We start from the raw sequence: 18,862 nt of genomic DNA, 5'->3' as shown, positions 1-18,862 counted from the left end.
ACCGGCAAGTGATATTCTGGTACTGTCAATGTGGTTTCCTTGAAGTTCTTAGTGTGAAAGTCGGCCATAGTGTGTCACAAATCCTGTGTCTATGTTCAGATCATAATTTTTCAGGTTGAGAATCTTTAAGTACTCAAGCTCCCATGTTCTTCTTAGTGTGGTATTCCAGAGGTCACCTTTCAGCACCATCACTGAAAGGTCATGCAATGTGTGTAAATCATGTTGGCCAACTGGTAGAAATCTGCTTCTGGGGAGGGAGCGGGTGAGATTTTTTGGTTGTTTGGATGCAATTGAAGGGGTTTATTTGAAGATGTGAATCAGATCTTCATCTCTGTTAAATATTGATTGTAGGTTGTGTTAGTGCTGGATAATATACAACGACCAAGGGTATTAATTTAGTGGTTTCACTGTCTCTGTATTGTCATTTCTGTATCAATGTCTAATCAAATTTCCTGTCAGTTTGACTGAGTGGCCCTTTTGCAAGAAGGAGTACGAAGTGTAGCAAGTTGGTTGTCCCTTGTCTTCTTGTTGGAGCATATAGATTTGTATTGGGTGGCTGGTTGTAGATGATAGATTGTTTTTTATTACTTGGATAAATATGTGTTCTGTCAAGGCATGTCTTCCTTTCTATTGGTTTCTTGTACACAACTATTCCTAGGACGCCATGGCTTCCAACAGAAATGGTGTTGTCCAGGAAGTGAATGATTTTTATTAGATAAAGGGGCCATGCAAGACCTGAATCCGTGGCATAGCATGTTCCTGCAGCCAATGGAGTTTAAAGTGGGAGAAACCCTTACCTTTCATCCATGTAAAACTGAAGTTCAGCTCTGTGTCTGTTTTCCATTGTTGCTCATTTGTCTTGATGATTAAGAGGTCTCCAAGAAAGCTAATGCAACTACCATCTTAACATAATATTTTGTTAGTCCAATACAAGGTTTAAAATCATGGATTTTGCTTGATTTTAAAAATGCACTAACATGGCACTAAACCCTTTCTCACAAAATATACCCTAGGAACTTTCACGCCTGGATCCAGCCATCAGTCAATTTTCCTTTCATGTATTTTTCAATGGACTGTAGGAACTAAAGACATACATTTCCAACATGCAGCACTCCTTGTTGCACTTAGTTTCTTTCTCGATCTCCAGCCCCCTCTTCCTCACTGCGGTTTCTCCTTCAACCCCTTTCTCAATGACGTAGTCTCTCAGCTTGTTCTCTGTCTCCTGCATCCTGAAGATGCTTGCCATCTCAGAGTCTCTGTTCCGCTCCATCTCACGTATTTCAGGCCCAGTGTCTTTTTTTACTCTTGACCAGGATATCTGCATGCAGCTCCACTGGGCTACACCGTATGCCATGTCTTCTCTACCTCGTGTGTTTAGCCTTTCTCTGTGGGATGGGGTTGCTGTCTTCTTATATTCAGTGATGCATCAATTCCTACCCTCTCTACTGCCACTTGTTCAATTTTAACATTCAGTGTTTGTCCGCGTCACAATGGGCTTGCTTTGTCTCTCTACAGATTAGTTAGCCAGTCTCCACAATAAAATACTTGTGATCTCATCACCCCTCTGATGCTGCTCCTTTTAATCCCTTGTCTCAGTGCACTCTTTTTCTGCACTTTCAAGGGGCTGCAGTACATATCATATGTCCCTCAAAAGGGAAAAGGCTCAGGGTGTTTGACTGCTCTTGATGAACTGGAAATAATTTTACCACACCAGGTAAGAAACAAGAAGGATAGAATCCTGGAATGTTTTTCCGTCTTTGATGGATGGCTGTGGGAATGCCCCCCTCTCCAAGAATTCGCAGAAAATGTAATCTTGACTCCTCAAAACTAACTGAAAGACCCACAAGAAGTAGAGAGGGATTCCGTTAAGGAACTCATTGCCTCTGGCAGAGTTTTTTTGCCTCAGTTCATTGGGATCATCCGACTTACGATAAGTTGGTATAACTAGATTCCCGCACCATGGAATAGAAATACCTCTTCAATCAGTGTCAATCTCAGGACTTCCTACTGAAGGTTTACCTCAGGTGATCTGAAACACTGTGCTATGAGTAGATTATGTGGTTAAATTATGTTGTCATACCAGTCAACAAAAAAGTGCTTATTTCCTTAGGTTCTGCTAAATCCATGAAGCTTAAGCTGGGAACTCCAGAGGGTCAGAGAAGTTCTCAGCACTTAGGGGCAAAGCTTGGTAATGGGTGATGTGACAAATCGAGGGAACTTGTCACTTCTCCCCAAGAGGGAGCCCCTCCCTGTGAGCCTAGGGAGTGTGAGCCTAAGGAGTGTGAGCCAGCTCCAGCAACACCCTCCCTAGGGGTAGAGGCAAGTGGGACCTCACCACAAGAGATTTCACCTTAGGGGATAAGGACTCCTGTTTCTGTGAGGAACTCCCAAATGCCAAGCCATATAACAGCAAATATGGGATGTCTCCCATGTCCAAGACTCCTAATTATCAAGACTTGAAGAAGGAACAAGAGAAAAGAGCAGCTGGCTCTTTAACGGAAAAGTCTAGATCCACTGAGACAAGTGGATTTAAAGAGGAGTGTTTGTTAACTCCGAGGGTGAAAAAGAGAGCAAAGAGAGAGCGTTGTGTGTTCAGTTTAGTTTAGTTTATTATTTGTAAAGCGCCGCCTGGCCCTGGGACATCCAGGCGCTGTGATTGAAAACAAACATTACAGAGTAGTACAATACATTACAGTGGTGAAGCAGGGCAGGTCCCCTGGTAATGCTAAATTGTCTGGAGATGGGGCCGGGAACGAGTGTGGAGAGTGCAAAATTTAATGTTGCTGGAAGACGCAACAGAGAAGTGATCGGAGTGGAGAGCGAAGTAGACGAGATCCAGACCAGAGTAGAGCCGGAATAGTGGTGGTAGCGTGACCACAAGATTAGAGTGGTTGGAGGGATGCCTGGGCAACAACGCTGAGGCTGCCAAGGGGAGACCACTACAGCTGACATGGAATACCAAAGTTGGAAGAGAGGACAAACCGCATTGAGCAAAGATGCTGGCAAGAAGACAAATGAATAAGAGAGAACTCCTGGAAAGACCCGAACCGTACGCAACCCTGAGACATTCCCACCGGAATGAGAAGGTAATGGGGAACCAGGGAGTAATGGGACGTATGGCGGGAATCCCTATAAGAACACTGACACTCATCCCATTAGAAACAAGAAAAGTATGAAGTTAAATATGTCAAACTTGAAATGACTGAGTGACGGAAAGAGAAGCATAACCCACCCTAAAAGGGAAACCAATAGAGCTGAAATAGAAAAGAAGCTGTAGCAAAACATGACATGCCTACATGACCAAGAGAGAATAGTAACTAACCCTAAAAGGGAGAGAAAGAGAAATGTAAGAGTTTGAAACATACATCAAAGAAAGTGATGAAGGCTTGGAAGCCTTTAGGATAAACAACTTATATGAAACAACAATATTATCCTGGAAAGGAGGGAAGAATAACCCTGTGTGTTAAGTGAATGAGTGTTATATAAGGACAGAAGACAAGGGGCAGAAGGCCAAAGAAGCCTTCACAAATAATAACTGGCCAGAGAATACAAAGAGAGAGAGGGGAAATATACTGGTTCTCTCTAGGTTGGATTATTGTAACAGCCTCTTTCTTAATCTACCTGCCTCCACTCTCTGCCATTTACAACTAATCCAGAACAGGACTACAAGACTTGTCCTTGTCCTCAAGCCCTGTGATTGTATCTCTCCAGCTCTGAAATCCCTTCATTGGCTCCCAGTGGATGCAAGGATTACATTTAAAACACTCTGTATTGTCAACAAGGCTTTCTGGGGCCTGGGTCCAAAATACCTTCAACTATCCCTCTAGAAATACCTCCCCTCTCGAGCCATTTGCACCTCTACTTCTAACTCCCTCAGGGTCAGCCGTTTCTCAAAGAAATGTGCTGGTGGCAGATCTCTGTCTTTGGCTGGGGCCTCCCTTTGGAACAGTCCCCCGTCCACCTTGAAATTTGAGGAGAGCCATATCCGGTTCCGAAAGCACCTCAAGACCTTCCTCTTCACTTCTGCCTTTGCCCCTCTTCTCCCCTGCTAATCTGTTTTCTCTCTTGGCACTGTGCACCTGGCCACCGTATGTCCTTCAGGCCCAGGGGGTCTGCTCACCTTGTCTCCCTCCTGCACTGCCCCCAGGCCACCCTTTGCCCTGGGATCTGTATCTGTACCCATACAGTGCCCTACTTTTCTTCTGCACTTATCAGATATACCCTATCTGACTAATCATGCACTTGCCACTTGCTGGCTGCACTTCCACTTTTCATTGCCTGTATTTATTTATTTATTTCACTTATTATTTATTCTGTTCAATCCTCTGTTCCACACTTTCATCTTCTCCCTCTCCTCGCACTTTCCCCCTTTTTCCCTGTTCCATGCACTTGCGCGATCTTAATGTCACTGGGCCTACTAAGATTTTTGTTTTTGCTCTCCCTTGGTCCCCTCCCTTTTCTTGGTCGCGCTCTGAAACACATGTGTATGAGCGTGAAATAAATAAAATATCATTTCATATCAAGAATTTCAGAGAGACTTATAGTTTCCCTAAATATCTAAACCCTTTCAAGATTAATATCAGGAATAGACAAGACTCAAGGAAAGTCATTGCATCAAAGAAAAGGTGCAGCAAGAGCCTGCTGTTAGAGTTGTACAAGCTAATTCAAGCAGTCACAAAATACTATTTGAATAGTATGTATTGAACTGGACTTTAAAAGACTAAAGAGAACAGTATAAGTAGCATCTGTCAGGTGAAGGGAGACATTCTCCTATCCTTATTCTTTGTTTTGTTCAACTTAGTGGTAGGGTCAGATCGCATTTGTTTTTGGATGGTGGACTCATTCTTTTCAGACATTTCAAGACGACTGAGAAGCACTTTAGTTAGCAAAGTAGGTAGGGATTAACTTATAGTTATAGGCATAGTGAGGTTTTCAGCATATCATGTAATAACATAATTCTAAATATGCCCTCCGAGAGTCTGCGTCCCTAATCTAACCTGACACATAGAACATACAAAAATATGTGCGTTGCAAATAAGGTTTGTGAAAGATATTGGTTTAGATATACAACTGAACTAAATACTGTAAAAAGTGCTGTCCATGGCTAACACATCAGCACATGAAAGAAAGTAACTATACATATATTTAACACTCAATCTTGTCTGTTCAGTTTGTGATTAGTCTGCATTGTAAGAAATATGAAATGTCTGATACAAGGAGGACCTATTGTTTTTTTATTTTTTATTTATTTGGAATATGTGTTTATTTATATATTTGTGTTATTGTTTTAAGGGCTGACCTAGATCGAGAGAAGTGAATCTCTGAACACGTTGTGGGTACCCAGCGTTTGGGCTGGCATATTTTAACAGTTGCGCAATACTGTGAGGTGTGATCTGTGCTTACATTAGTATTAGTCCTTGGTCAGGTGCTGTTGAAAAAGCAACACTTTGAGAGATTTGTGAAATTGGAAAATTGTGTGAGCATTTAAAACAAATCCAGGGATCAAGTTCCAAAGGTTGGGTGTGTGACAAGGGAAGGATTGTTTGCAGATGTTCTCATTACGGACAAGTTGTGATTCAAGCCAGTTGGTCCATTTTATGCACAAGGAGTGGGTGCCACCAGATATGCAGAGATTAGCTGCATGGTACACTGGTGTGCTTCTTGTGACTGCTTTGTACAGGTGGTCTTGAGCAGTATTCTGGCATGGAGAGCAATCCAATCTACTTTTCATAGGACAGGAAGGGAATTATTTTGTCAAATGTCCATGCACCCACAAAAAGATGTGCTGCAGCATGATGGTTGCCTTTAGGGGAGCCAAGTGAGTGGTTGGGAGCCCTGTCAGGAAGTTTCCCCATCAATGAATGAGACCACAGGGGTCTGCACTAAAATCCAGAAGTCCTGCAATGTGACCAAGGTGTTGATTTGGCAAAGGGTGGTGATTTTGAGCCAGGCATTTGTACCTTCTTGGCTGTATCTTTCTGGAATGGCAGACTGCTGTCAATTGTGAAGCATACAAATTTGCAGAATCCGAGAGTTGTAGATCAGATCCTTCTAGGAGCATATTATTTGCACCATTTTTGAGGAAGTAGTTAATAGCGGGGCAACCAATGAGGATGAATTCAGTCTTGGATGAGTTAAGTTTGAGGCAGTCGACATCCCGGACTGTATGATGACTAGGTAATCACAGAGATGACTGATGTCCTGTGACCGTTTTACTCCAATGCACAACTGGGTATCATACGCGTATTGGTAGGTAGCTGTATCAGGATAATTGAGGAGTGTGTCCAGAGGCTGCATGTAAAGGTTAAAAAAAGGATGCCACAGGAGACTGTAACGCTCACCTGATTCCCACGGAGGCGCTGATCTTGGCAGGAAGGTGTCTGTGACTCGAAAGGTGATGTGCAGAACCCGATGGGCTTCTGGGGTCGAACCTCTTCGCACTGTGTGTCGAACTCGTAGGGTGAGGTTTCTGCAGGTGAAAGAATATGGGGGTTAATGGTCTGGGTTGTTCAATGTCCCTCTTCCTCTCTCTCCCTCTCGGTAGAGCCCCCAGGTCAACGTGCTCACCTTAGATAGGTGAATGCTGGGCTCTCCATCTGCGTCTGGTGCAGGGCGCTGTTGCCAGTTCCTTCACTGGTGAAACATAGGCCTCTTGGACTCAGAAGACCGTTACCGTCGTTAACTGCACGAGCGGTGAGTTTCCAAACACCTTTTTAGTCTTTATAGTCTTTAGGTGCAAGGCCCGTTAACATTGAACAGGACTTCGTATAATGCTTTTCTCCCTTTTGTTTTGTCTTGCAGGACTCTTGAGGAAGATGGAGTGAAGCGCCAGGAAATGCGTGAGTAAATGCAAGCGCTCTAACTGTCTTTTCCTTGCAGCGTAGTTCGTGCTGAAGAGCAGGCGTTCTATTGCGAAGAGCGCGATGGGCGTAAGTAAATACCTGTCTAATGTCTCTTCTTTTGTCTTTCAGAAGTTGGTTTGCAGCGCCGGAGTCCGCGGAATGTCCGTAAGTAGATACAATGCTTTTATCTCCGCAGGCAGCGATGCAGTGTGAAGAAATCCAGAATTCACGGAGTGCCGGTAAGTAGTGACAATGCTTTTGTCTTCGCAGGCGGAGGTGCAGCGTGCCGAAAATGACCGCAGCCGATGGATCAGGTGAGTAGCACTGCGAGTTAAGGCTGCCTTGCTAACCTGCTGTTTCTTGTCTCTGCAGGTGCTGCTGTCGACTGGATGCAGGAATGGTGAGTATGCTTCTTGCAGATTCAGGATGCAGGAATGGTGAGTATGATTCTTGCAGATTCGGGATCGTAAGAAGAAAGGCTGGAACAGACTCGGTGAGCGTTCTGCTGCAGATGCAGAGTAACGCGAAGCACGTTTCGTCTATCGGGTGTTTAAATAGCCTTGGAGTGATGAGGCGTCTTCCTCCACGGCCCCGCCTAGGTAAGAAAAGAGTTCCAGTTCCAGAAGCTTTCCAGTGCTGAATCCAGGGAGTGGAGCTTGCCCCACCCAGGTAAGAAAGTAGTTCCTGTTCACAGAGGACTTCTAAGAGGCTGGTAAGTAAGCAGCATGGTCTGCTGCAGGTAAGTCCACCCAAGCATCTGCACACATATTATGAGCCCGGCGCTTCCAGTGCCGGGACCGATGATTCTGATGAGCCTGGTGCCACCGGCGCCAGGACAAGGTCCAAAAGGTCCCCGTGGGGACTGGCTTGTGCCTAGGATTAGGGTTAGGGGCCTGCTTCCAAGGACGTTGGGCTGGTCCTGGCTCCTTGGAAGCAGTGATCATGACAAGCCTGGGAGTTGGTTAAAATTTAACAGGCTCATCTGGGCAGTGTGGTATCTGCCTGAGAGGTAGGAGGTACATCATTCAGGACAGTGCCAGAGAATCCCATCCTGTCATGGAGGATGGAGAGAAAGATTCAGTGGTCAACGGTGTCAAATGCAGCCGAGAGGTTAAGGAGGACAAGAAGACATGAGTTACCCTTGTCCATAATTTTGAAGGCATCATCCACCAAACCGGATGGTGGATGTCTCTTGTTTTATGGTGGTCTGGGGGGGAGAGAGAGTACAGAATGCGTTCCTGAGGGGCATTGTGTGTTCTGGAGTGCATGTGGGGCTGATGCTCTACGAGGTTGATTTAATGATCTGTCATATTTTGTCTATTTTTTCAATAAAAACATTTCTGATTCTGTCACAGCTTTCCTGAGTTGCTGGCACCTCCAGAAGGGGGAGGGTTTGGTACAATGCTTTACGAATTAAAAAATGGGCTTGCTCCTGTTAAAGGCAGCTTTGTTTGGTAGTGGAGCAGGAATCAGCTTTGGCCTCGATAATCAGAATCCTACAGTTGATGCAAAGAGATTTGAGGTTGGTGAGATATCTAGGGTTATGTTTTTTGCATCACTGTTTCTGTAGGGATCTGATAAAGCATTTCTTGCAGGTAAGTTTAGGGGTATACCAAGGGTGAATTGTTTGGTGTTAGCTTGGCTGTTTTTTGGGGGGCATGAGTGTTCAACGGTTTCATATGGCTGTTGTTGAATTATTCTCTGAGGAGCGAATCATTCACTGTGGTGAGGAAGTCTGCAAAGGTTTGCTCTTTGATGGGAAGGTTTTGAAAGAACGGTGCTGCGTGACAGGGCATTTGGACTGACCTTTACGGGCCCTTGTCGAGGGGGTGATCGACGTTGGGATGTCGCCCATTGTCAGACCAGTCGAGTGAGATATGGTCCGCATGGGTGATGTGGTGGATGATTAAAATACTTTTCTAGGGTGTTTCATTTATTTTGCATGGGGGTAAGCACAATTTGATTAAGGTCAATGGGTCGGGTCAATGAAAAAATCATGCTTCCAATGTGGTTTTCGGCATGAGATAAACATTATTAGTGTTGATAATTTGGCACAGAGGTGTAAGTTAGAGATGTCAGCATTGAAACAGTCACTCCAGTCGTCAGATGGTCTGTAGATGTGGTAGGTGATGGATTCCTTGTGAGATAAAGGAAACCGGCTGGTGAGTGATTTGAATTAGGTTTTCTGGGAGAGGGAATGATGGGGCATGGCCAATCGAATCTGTGAAGGATTGCTACTCCGTCTCCTGCCCCATCCTGGCCAGTCAGTGTGTTGGATGCATAGCCTGTGGAAAGTAGGATGTCAAAGACATGGGGAAGAGTGAGATAAACCATATTTCAGTGATGATGAAGGCGTGAAAGTTTTATTACGAGGTGAGATTGGCAATCTATGCGGTGTGAGCAACTGCTGAGCGAGCATTGAACAGCAAGTAGAGATGTGTGTGAGTGGTCCATGAGTGTTGGATGTGGGCAAGGACAATATTGATGAGTTTCACTAGGGTATCTTGTTAGGGAGGGAGGAGACACATGATGAAGTCTGTGCTGAGTAGTAGTGGCTACTTTATAGGTGAAATGCAGGATAGTAGGTCTGGCCCTTTGACCTAGGAGGCCCAAATAGACACAAACAGGTGAGACCCTTGTCTATGTCCATCCTTTGCTGAGGACACCAGCGATGCGATACCCAAGGAAGACGGTAAAATGGGTGGTGGGCAAAGCAGATTAGTGACCACGAGCCTCCTCAATGCTGACCTAATGGAGCTGGCCTGAAGTCATTAAGTGGCAACCTGGATGGTGCAAGAAATAGTGGTGCGCAGATCAGCCTCCTCCATGCTGTCTGACGTGGCATGTCGTTCAGATTGGCTGATCAGTTTGTTGGACAATGCCAAAGATACTGAAGTGAAAAGGTGCTCTACCTTTATCCAGTTACAAATACAGGACTGACATGCTGCACCAGTACTACACAGTTGTTGATCCACAATTCTAAGACACTCTGTGGGGTAGTGTATGTTGCCACTCACTAACTCACTGCCAAGGAAAGTACATTGTTTCCATGTCAAGGAATGCATCAATCTCAATCTGTTACCACACAGGGTCTCTGCCACAGGACGCTCTAGTTTTGTGTTCTGTGCACACACCCAGGCACTCTAAAACATTCTGCACATTCCACTATGAGACCCTGGAATTTCAAAACTCTCAAACGTAAAATATCACACTGGCATGAAGTAATATATCAAAAGTCGATATTGTTATGTTGTATTGACCTGTCTGATTCCTGATTGCACAGCAGTGCTGTACTCTAATCATGCCAGTCCCATGCTGGTGTTCAAAATATTTTGGAGGGTGCATGGAACTCAGGGATAAAGGACTGCAAAGAAAACAGGTCTCATTCTATGTGCTTACACTCAATGTTGCTTCATTGCCATTCCTTACAAGGAGTTGGGTTGCAATACAACACAATCTGGTATTCCCTCCTATAGATGCTGGCACTCGGAGAGTAATCTCTCCACACACTGCTTCCACTTAGTTACTACTTGCCTATCAAAGAAAGTAGCTATTCAAAGTCTGGTTTATACGCTCTGTTGCACCAACTGGCATGAGATTGTGTTGGCTTGACAAATGCTATTATTTTTGGTACATGACAGCGAGAATGTTGTGGTCAAAGTCATAGAGCCTCACTACACGGTAGGCGGTAAGGGATTACCGGCACCGGTAAGGGCACTGGTGTCGGTAATCCCTCACCGCCCTACTACGAGGTCCCTTAGCGGGTCCCTTCCCTAACGCCTGGTTTTACCAGGCGTTAAGAAAGGGACCCGTTGACGGACTTCAGAGCTAATAACGGGCCTGCTAATAGCGGGCCCGTTATTAGCCCCATCCCCATTCCCATTGAGCCCAATGGCGGCTCAAATGGGAATGGGGAATGGTTCCTGGAATGGGTACTTACTGGGTCCTCCAAGGTCGGAATGACCCGGTAAGTCCCTATTCCGGGAACACAGACCCGGAATGCAGTAAGGGGGTAGCCATGGCGCTAACAGCGCCATGGCTACCGCCAACCGTGTAATGAGGCCCATAGTTTCACAGATACTATTTCGAAGCAGGGGCAACACATTTAGACATCTTTAAAATGTCCTGCCACATGTTAATGTAATCAGGGAATAAGATATTCTGCATTCTACGGGGTCAATTTTATAGTGACCTACCAAAGCAGAAATACCTGACTAAGACCAACCAACCAACCAACCTAGTGGGCATCATTACGAGTTTGGCGGTAGCCATGGAGCTATTCGCTCCATGGCTGCCACCAAACCAGGCTCCTTTACCGGGTTCCCAGAATGAGGAATTACCGGGCCATTCCGAGTTCGGAGGGCCCGGTAATTCCTCCCTCTGGGAACCTGGGTCCGGACCTTCCCCATTCTCATCTGAGCCCCAATAGGGCTTGCTGGGAATGGGAGATGGAGCTTACAACGGGCTGATTACTACCGGCCCGTTGTTAGCTCCCTCAAACCCTTGCGCAACCCGGTATCGACGCCTGGTTTTACCAGTGTCCTTACTGGGTCCCGCGAGGGGACCTCAGAATTTCACGGGATGGGTTTAACGGGTCCACCTCCGTTAGTGGAGCCTGTTAACCCGTTCCGCGAAACTTATAATGAGGCCCACTCCTTAAGAAACATCTGTATGCCATTTTGTCGTGAATAACATGACTACTGTTGTGGATCACCTTTCGCATGGAAGAGCTGTGGATATAACTAGCTAGTGCAAAGTGACATGTGTGTTCTCCCATTACTTACTGGCTCATGGGACAAATATGGCTACATTTGACTGTGCTGCCCCCAATAGTGCTTACAGGTCTTGCGGTCGGTAATGATGAAGGGTTGTCGGAAGAGTCGGGTTCTCCTGTATTTTCAGTAGTTGAGGCCTTTTCTCCGACAATCTACATTTCCTGCTGGTGTCTCGTTTAGAGCACGTCATCACTGCATGTGATCATAGCAGGAACTGCAGGCACCTTTCCCGGTTTTGAGCGTTGCCTCATTGAGGCACACTCTAAACAGTATTGTGTGCTTCATTGAGGCACACATTCCACATATTGTGTAGATTACTTCTGAATTGTACGAAACATGAAGGCCAGTGTGGAGTTTGCATTTTGTTCTTGCTTTCCCAATTCAACATTTCTCAGTGACATGTGAGAGCAAATTTAAGGTCTGACATTCATTCATCGCCCATTTATTTTTCGCAGCACTTTTTGCCCAAAAGGTTTTGGCCAAAAAAAAAAACATTGAAGCATATGGGGGGGGCGCATATCAGGGGTAGGATGGGGTGGTGTATAGGGAATAAATAATAGCGGTGTGGGGATTGGGGAAGACCAACCCCCAAAAAAATCGGCAAAACATGTTTGACAAAAAGTGCAGCGGAAAAAGAAAACGGGTGTGATGAATGTACACAGAACCAAATTCAGTGAGTTGACTTTGAAGACTCTGATAGACTAGGCGATTCCTCATGAACCTGTTATACATCGGACAAAAGTGCACCACACATTGTTATATGTGAAGACTGCAAGATGGGAGAAGATTCTGGCAAGAGCAAATTCAGTTCCCAGCAATACTGGCGCCATATCTGTCCCAGTTGCCACATCCACACTGGAGATGCAGAGGTATTTAGGCGTGCTTCGTTCACCTTCAAAAACACCTTCTGCACACACAATTGCCTTCAAACAAAACGCTTCCCTCACTACAATGACCTCGTGAAGTGGAGGAACAAACACCTCCAGAAATAGGAGCATGCATCTAGCTATGTTTTCAATATTGCTATGAAACATAATGGCGGCCAGCATCTAGGCACCAAAGCTAAACATTAGGAGAGGTTCATTTCCTAAGTCCCTGTACATTTCTGACAAGTGCAATAAAAAGGTGTCAATGCCGGCATAATTGCGGTACACCTTTGTTTTTGCACTTTGCTGTGCAAATAGAGTGAACGCTGCCTGCCGTTAACGCAATTACTATATGCTGTCTGACATTTAAAACCTGACTGTATGCCAAGCCCAACATAGTTGTAAACAGGAATAGGGCAGAGGGACGTCATTTAGGGGTCACCAGGGGTTGCCACTATGACCCCTGAGGTCTCCCTTGCTACTCCTGTGGTCTTCCTTGATACCCCTTAAACAAAAAAATCTTTTCACAAAAGAAATGTAATTGAGGCTCCTGAGCTGTGGACAGCAGCATGTGGATTTTTGTTTCTGGGGTGGCTGGTTTTCTGATAGCTATAGTCGGTAAGTTAGCTAACTGGGTTGAGCGCTCACTGCTGCAATGAGTGTGTGATCTGCAGGTTGCAGGTTCGTCTCCTGGCAAGGTCAACACAGCCTTTCATCCTGCTGAGGTTGATAAATGAGTACCAACACAGGTTGGATGATATTGTATGTATATTTGTTCTATATGAAGCGCTTAAGAGTAAGTGCTATATAATAACACATTGTTATCATTTGGCCTTGGCCATCTGCTTGCATTCACAGTAATTTGGTAATATGGGCCTATAGGCGCTAATATTAACAATACATCTGGTACTCCATTCTTGTATGAAATGTATATCACATTCCAGTGATATCGTAACCATATTTTTCATAGTGTACTTAGAAACAATGATATGTGATGCCACTTCCTGTTTTGTCCATGGGTGAAAGGTTGTGTTCCATCGCTTCCCGTGATGTCACTTCGGATTCGTGTCAAATGACATCTCTTCCTGTGATGTCATCAGAGGTCAAGGGCTGTGTCATGGCATTTCCTCTACCCCTGGCATTTTGATGAAATGATGTCCCTGATAAGTCACCTGTTCATAATGGCTAAAATGAGTCTAAAATAAGAAATTTGATAGCATGATGGGGCACATCTTGGCCAACTCCTACACTTGAGCATTGAGATGCGGGAGCCACATAATCTACTTAAGCAGACATTTTTTTGACACAATGTCCCGATGTCCCTCGTGTGCCAACTCCATCACCTGGCATGTAGCGATGAAGGTCTGAGGAGTTTATGTCCTTTTAGGGGTAACACCTCCTCCAACATAGGGAGTTCCTCCTTCACCAAGAAAAGAAATGGGCATGTTGTTTAGTAAGGTCTCTCAGGGGCCAACTGATGGTTGAAATGTCCTTACTGGGTGTGGTAGCTCGCTAGCCTAAGAATGACTGCAGCTCAGAGACATTGGTAGGCTGAGGGGTCTCATTCAGGGCCACATTCCCCGGGTCTTGTGTCATTCCCTGTGCTGAGAAAACATGGCCGAAGAATCTCAGTGTGCTTTTCCGGAATTCTCACTTGTCCTTGTTAAGCATGATTAAAGCGGAGTGTGGAAGCCCCTCTACTGTGAATGACCATAGGTCAAATACCCTGCTCTATGGAATTTCTTCCACTCAGGAGGGTCTACAACAACGTTCATGACCGCTGCACCCTTCAGAGTACAAATATCAATTTCTGTATCAGTCTGGTCCCACCCACAAGTGCTTTCAAGCATCAAAATGCTAGGCATGTCTCCTCTGAACAAGAGTAGCAGCAGCAACCCCAGACACGTGTTTCAGACGTGTTGGGCCTCCTCAGTGAGGTGAAGCTGAGCCACTGTAAAGCACAGTGATCAAGGGATCAACATATGGATTACTGCAACCACTGCTCTCCATAACTGTCCTGTGTCATCCATCCTGTGGACTCTAATCCAATCCTTTCTTTCAACCACTGCCTCTATTTCTTTTGGCACTATGGTTCCCTCTTCCTCGTCCATTGGTAACTCAGGTCTGAATAGATACTTGTTTGGAACTCGCCACATCTTCCCTGCAATTCTTGGAAGCCATGTGATGGACATATCAGTTCCATACTGGAACATTTATGTGTCCACTGGAACCCCCCTCTGTACCTTGGGTCCGCAATAGACCTGGACAATCTGTCTTACATTGAGCATCTGTATTCCTGGTGTGGACCACATTATTCCCTTACTGTGAATGAGATGGTCATGTTCAGTCTGTTCGTCTTGTCCCAGTATGTTTACAGGTGTCTGCCTAGAGTAAAGTAATGGTAGTGATAGATCATTATCTCCTATAGAAAGTGAGATATTGGGCCTCAGTACACGGTATGCGGTAACCATGGCGCTATTAGCGGCATGGTTGCTGCTGGTATTTTACCGTGTCTGCCTACTCCAAGGTGAGCGGGGCCGGAAATTCCCCATTCACCAAGGCACTTCCCCATTCCCATTTTTGCCCCCATAGGGCTCAATGGGAATGGGGAAGGAGGTAATTACAGTACCGCAAATTGCGGTACCGTAATTAGCACCAAGGTCCCTTTGCGGGCCCGTTCCTTAACGGCTGGTAAAACCAGCCGTTGAGGTCGGGTCCGGCAAAGGGACCTCGTAGTAAGGCGGTAAGGGTTTACCGGTACTGGTGCCCTTACCGGTACCAGTAAACCCTTACCACATACCGTGTAATGAGGCCCCTTGTCTGTAAAATGAACCACTTTCCAAGTCCCAGAGAATCCATGAGTGTTCATTGCATTGCCTGACAATATAAATGCTCCTTCCCTAATGCAGGACCTAGTCACCCCTGTGTCAACAAGAAAGGAAAACGTGTTGTCACCTATCGCCACCCCAATGTGAGGTTCTCTGCAGGGTTGGGTGTGATCGACAGGATGGGACACATCAAGTTTATCTGTGGGATGTCCTAATGAGTGTACAGGGACATCCTAATTCCTGTGAAGGGGTTGTTCCTCACCATGGTAACTTCTCACAGTTGTCTGACAGGGACTGTTGCAATTGCTGCCCACATGTGCTGGTGTGTTATTGTTCTGTATCTGTGCTAATTGCTGTGTACTCCTTCAAATCTGTGTTGCTTGTACATACTGTAGTACCAGTGCTGACATTGGTGGTACCTGCATTTGAGATTGTGGGGCTTGTACTTGTGCTTGTGGTATCTTTTTTTTTTTTTAAAGTTTATTAGACGATTTTGTTTTTGTCGCATACGCATCTTTACAAAATTCTTTTTTTTTTCTTCTTTACAAACATACATCGTTTGACATCTTTACATACAAAAAAAAAAATCAATATTTACAAGGTTATAAAATACTTTTTACATTCATCCTAGGATGTTTTTGTGTTTTTCCTCCACATGTGATTAAAAGAAGACAAAGCGTATCCAGCATATCAATTGTATATACAAATATAATAAAAGTTTAACTTATAAATTCATAAAAATTCCTCGCACAGGAAAAATAATTACCAAATGAACAAGAAGCAGCGCATAACGCGCATAGGACTGCAAATCTGTTCAGAAATAACATAACATATTTCTACCATACCAATTAGCTTGTTTTACTTATAAAGTGAAACAAAACCTTGGAGAGAAAAAAGAGTAAAACCACAACACTTCACATGTTCACTAGCTCTCCACCTGCCGAGTGATTGCTTCATCAATGATTTTCACTAATCGGACAGTTGCCAAAATTATCGCATTACAAGATCCCCACATACAACGAGTCCAAATGAATTCTCTTGCATTTAAAGTGTTGGTGGAATTAAATGAAGTAATAATTTTTAGTCTCTCAGCTTCAAAAGTTGGACATATGAGAAAAAGATGTTTTAAAGTTTCACTGAATTCTGGCATTTTACAGAATCTGCAAATGGTATCGTCTGAATTGATGCCCTTATTAAACCAATGTTTGATTCTCATTTTAGTATGTAGCAAGTCTAAACGAAAACGCATATATATTGCGTGAGTTTCAGCACTAGGGGAGAGCATAAGGTATTGCAAGCGGGGTACCTGAGCATGTCTATATGTCGCGTATTCCGCGAAGGAGGGATATTGCGATATTTGTAGACAAGTGGCTGCCCAATCGTTCAAAAATAAGCGCCTGTGAGCACTATTGAATTTGTTTTGTAATTCTTCTGCAGGAATATTGATGTTAGATAAGATAATCCGTATGCGCTGCTGAAAACATGCAATAGACCTAGGATGGGATTCTCTCAACATAGTGAGGAAGTCTTCATATAATGAAATTTCCGCGGGGAAACTCATATTGAGGTAAGTTTTCAGGAGTCGCCAGTTGTGGCGCGAAGCCAAAGAGTTTAAACCTAGTTCATGGCGTAAAATCGCATTAGGAAGATATGCCGGAAGGCATAGAGTTACTTTCCACAACTTCGCTTGTAATTTATTTAAAAATATTGATAGATCTAATAGATTTAAATCAAGTCCATATAAGATGATGGCTTCTACCTTTTTGGAATAGAATTCTAGCAGAGGAACTAGGGAGGATTTACAGTATTTACGGAAAATGATTCTCATTTGATTTTGCAAAGGAAAAACCTTTTCAGCAATGGCTTGTTGCCAAAAGACTGCAGAAGAGTTATTTGCAAGATTATACCCTAGATAAGTTGTCTGAGAGACAATTTGAAGGTATTTGGAATCTAAATGCCAATGAAACTTACGGACCTTTTTTTTGGAAGAAAGTACCAGAATGTTTGATTTGGAAGAATTTATGGTAAGGTTGTTTTCTCTACAGAATGAATTGAATACTTCTAATTTATTTTGAAGACCCGAGTGAGTGCTGTCAAATAACAGCACATCGTCAGCATATGCAAGCCAAGACAGGTGAAGCTTACCCAGCTTAACTACATTAGATTTAGAGGGATCCCAAATACCTTTAATGTCAGAGAGGTATAAATTAAACATAACTGCTGCAAGATTGCAGCCCTGTTTAACACCAGTTGCTGTCGGAATAGCTTTTGTCAAGAGGCCTTTATTATTAATGCATACTCTGAAAGTCGTGTTATGGTGTAAAAGCGCAATCAGTGCCACCAAACCAGGGGAAAAATTGAGTTTTGACATTTTATCCCAGAGTCTACTACGGATTACACAGTCAAATGCAGAAGATAGGTCCAGTGAGGCAATGAAGATCGGTCCATGTACTGGATTATGGGCTTCGGCAATTAAGTGTGCTAGTATAGTAGCATTCAGTTGCATCCCCATATTTCTTCTAAAGCCTGCCTGGACTTTGTTGAGAATATTCCTCGCTTTGATATGTTTCTCCACCTCTTTGAGTAAAAGAAGAGTGAAGATCTTGGCAGCAACATCAATAAGGGCAATTGCCCTAAAATTGTAAGGATCGTTCAAGGGGCCTTTTTAATGAAGAGGGATGATAATCAAACTAACCCAAGAAGGGGGAAGCGATTTAGTTTTGAAAATCGAATGAAAAATCTTCAAAAATACATTCGCCCAAAATACCGGGTCATCTTTTATAACACACGGTGGTAGTCCATCAGGGCCTGCACATTTTGAAGATTTTAACTTTGTTATTGCGACAAGAATATCTTCTACAACCCGAGGACAAGTCTCTGGAATATGTGCCACTAAGTCAAAAATGTTCACTTGATTAAATCTCTCCGGAAGTAGGTATTTTTGTTCAAAGAATCTAAACCAGGAGGTACCGTCTATTGCAGATTCCAAACAAGGCTGAGAAGAATTATTAGATCCCCTTAGAATTTTCCAAATATCACGAATGTTATGCGTACAAATTAAGCGGACTATGTTCTGATTGCCAATAAGATGAAACGCTGAACGAGCCGCTTTTAACTTGTTTGTATATTTTCTTTGAATCGCCTTTTTGGCTATCATCCAACTGTTCCAATTCATAATGCCAAAGTTCTTCCTCCCCATACGTAATTCAGAATTTTTCTCTTTTTTTAATTTAGCAAGGATAGTTGCTAAGATATTGGACGGTTCAGAAGGCTTATGCTGGCTCAGCGAGGAGTCAGCTAAAGCCATAAGATGGCGCTGTATCATGTGGATGTTCCAAGAAAGAATGACCTGAGAATGTTTCTCAGCCGTACAGGAATCAGGCCACCAATCTCGGTTGACTAAAAATGTCAGACGCCGACAAGTATGCATATTCCAACAAATAGAAAGAAACGGTCTGTCAGAGAGGTATTTTGAGGTAATTATGTAATCAATGGTCGAAAAAGCATTCCCCCTATGCCAAGTGAAAGGAGTCTTTGAACAAGGTGATTTG

This window comes from Ambystoma mexicanum, chromosome 5p, assembly GCF_040938575.1.
Source record: "Ambystoma mexicanum isolate Mex_15411 chromosome 5p, UKY_AmexF1_1, whole genome shotgun sequence".
Taxonomy (NCBI): Eukaryota; Metazoa; Chordata; class Amphibia; order Caudata; family Ambystomatidae; genus Ambystoma; species Ambystoma mexicanum.
This window is presented reverse-complemented; position numbering follows the sequence as displayed.